Here is a 3,126-nt window from a genome sequence, read left to right as displayed (position 1 = left end):
CTAAAGATTATTTGCAACATGTACAGAAATCAGACTGCAGTTATAAGAACCGAGAAACATGAAAGGGGAGTAGTAGTTCAGAAGGACATGAGACCGGATTGTGACCTATCCCCAATGCAGTCGAATTAAATAAGGTGATGCTAAGGGTATTAGATCAGAAAATGAGACACAAAACTAGTAGATGAGTTTTGCTATTTGGGCGGCAAAATAACAGGTGATGTACGAGGTAGAGAGAATATAAGATCCAGACTGGCAACAGAACGTAAAGCATTTTTCAAATTGAGGAATTGATAAATTTCTAATGTCAAATTTAAGTTTTAGAAAGTCTTTCCTGAAGATATCTGCCTGGAGCGTAACTTCGTACGGAAGTGAAACGTAGACGATAAGCAGCACAGACAAGTAAATAGAAACATTTGAAACGTGGTGTTAAAGAAGGCTGCTGAATGTCACACGAGAAGATAGAAAAATGAATAAGGAGGTACTGAATCTATATGGCGACAAAAGAAATTTGTGACAAAACTAGACTAAAAGACACGACTGTTGATAGGATACATCCTGTGACATCAAAGAATCATGATTTAGGTAATAGAAGCAAATGTGAGACATAGAAATTGTAGAGCGAGACCAAGGCTTCAGTACAGTAAGTAGGTTCAAAAAGGAGTAGGTTGCAGTAGCTATGCAGAGATGATAAGGAGTTCGCAGGATAAACTGGCATGGAGAGCTGTATCAAGCCAATCTTAACCATGAAGTTCACAATAATACGTCTCTAGATCTGTTAACATCGACTCTAATGTGAGACTACGGCATTGTTCAGTTCCTCCTCGTGCATTTCATTGCCATTATTCTACAAGATACGTCCGCGTCCAGTTCGTGAGGTGACAAGACTAGTTCGCGCAACGTAATACGAAACTCTGTGATTTCCAAGGACGGTGGGGCACCGACCTGTATCCGATTCACGTGACCGACAAGTGACCGGTGTTCTGGTGCACTGGCCAGACAGGATGTGGTTTTGGACGATTTTCAAGACCTACATATATAATTGGCTGGTCAGTTTCCGGCTCATATATTCATTACGCAACCAGTTGAAACACGAAACACCTGCAAAAGAGAGATTAGCGCCATTGATGACCGAATGGCGAATACGAATCTTATCCAGTATGAATTAATTTGGTACCTTACCAACAGCAAACGGAACTGTCAGAAACCGTTTTGAGTCACGTGGTCAGTAGTTCGTTCTCAGTGACAGATAAGCATCTGCAGCCGGAATCACATATCATTCTATGAACGGAATGAAATACAGGGTGTTCCAGTTTCAAACCTCTGTAAGAAAAAGAACCTCTGCTCAGAATGGCGTGAAATATGAAAGCAGTATTATCGAAGGAGGGGAAAACGTAATGAAAACAAGCAAGAATGTAACGAATTTTTTTTTCACTAGACGAATATTCAGTCGTAAATGGGATCGGCTACAACTGAGAGATGAACGGCAATGTGACAGCTATGGTGTGAGCTGCATATTAAAGCAACCATACTGTGAATGTGAGTGACCGCACAAGTTTGGCATTCAACAGTTGTGGCAGTGTTAGGTAAGTTCCACACACCACGGCACGGCCGTACCACATCGGATGGGAAAAATTGTCCTGAAGCAAAAACCGCATAAAAAGAAACAATGAAATCGGGGTTTAACTGCTGGAATCGAGAAACTGCGTATTCAGCAACAGATAAAAGTGTAACGTTCAAAATGCGTTGCAATAAAACCGTCACATTCAGAATGCATTGCACTATGCGTATCTTCAATTCAGCAACGTTTGCAATCGCAGTTCTGATTACATCACCTTTCAAATAACCCCACAGTCAGAAGCCACACGATTTAAGACCAGGTGATTTGGACGGCCAGGCTATAGGGAAATGAAAGGCTGATAATTCTAGTACTCCAAAATGCCTTTGCAGCAGCTACCTCACTGCGTGTGCAATGTCCGCAGGAGCGCCATCTTGCATGACAATGATTCACGTTGGTGAAGGGTTGGAATGCGTAAAAGACTCTCATAATGTTTACCAGCGACAGTACAGATAAACAGGACCTGCAGGAAACTTCTCTCAAAAAAGTATAGCTCTACAATAAATGATGCACCATACAACTACCTCGGCAGAATGGAGCAGTAGCGATTCATGTGCGAGCGGCTTTTCCGTTGCCCTTATTCTCCGTCTATGTGTGTCGATATGTCCATAGAGATTGAAATGGGCTTTGTTTGTCCACATAATGTTCATGGCCGTTCATTGTTGACTTCTATTCGAGCAAGAAGTACTAGAGCAAACGTTTGTCTTACTGGTAAGTGAGCATGGAGCAACTACAGAATATGCGTCATTTTGTTTGGAGAGCAATATAAGATGTTTCGTAGACTTTTATACACCGTGCGCACAGGCACGTCTTACGTTCGGTCAACGCCCCGCGCACTGCATGTTTACACTCCACCGCTCGACCCCTCCTGAAGTGGGTGGCTACATCTTCTACTGACGTTGTATCAATTGTTTTGCTCCCTCCACCACGTTGCAGTTCAAACGAAACTGTCTTTTCGAATTTTGTAATCATTTCCTCCAGACTCTTGGCACGCATCTTGCGAACACTTTCTTTCATAATCTTGAGTGTCCGGAATAGCTGCAGAACTACTGGCCTACAGTCACCGTTATTGCAAAAGAGCTGTAGCAGCAACGCTCGATCCTGCTTTGAGACAGTCATGTCGAGCGACCCAGATAGAAATGAGAAACGGCCTTATAATATAATAAAATAATGGAATAGATAATAATAAAATGTTGAAATGCGTGGCTTTTTAAAATGTATTGAATTAATGAGATAATTTTTCGGCATGAATGACAAGCACAATAAGCTGAGCTATGCCTGGAAATAAGTTCGTATTAGTTCATATTATTTTGCAGGGCGAAGTAGTTTCTTTCTCCGGTGTAGATTTGTGCTTACCATTCTTTATAATGCTACGTTCGGTCGCCGTGTTCACCTCTGAAGTCTTGACCGTGTTCCCATTAAGCTTATCGGATCTTCGTAATTTTTTAAAGTACACAGGTGGGCTCCAGTTTTTGTAAATACCGTACTATTTGAAATAACAACTCACACGC

Source organism: Schistocerca nitens, chromosome 5 (genome assembly GCF_023898315.1).
Source record: "Schistocerca nitens isolate TAMUIC-IGC-003100 chromosome 5, iqSchNite1.1, whole genome shotgun sequence".
Lineage (NCBI taxonomy): Eukaryota > Metazoa > Arthropoda > Insecta > Orthoptera > Acrididae > Schistocerca > Schistocerca nitens.
The sequence above is the reverse complement of the archived record's forward strand: the minus strand, read 5'-3'. Positions refer to the sequence as shown.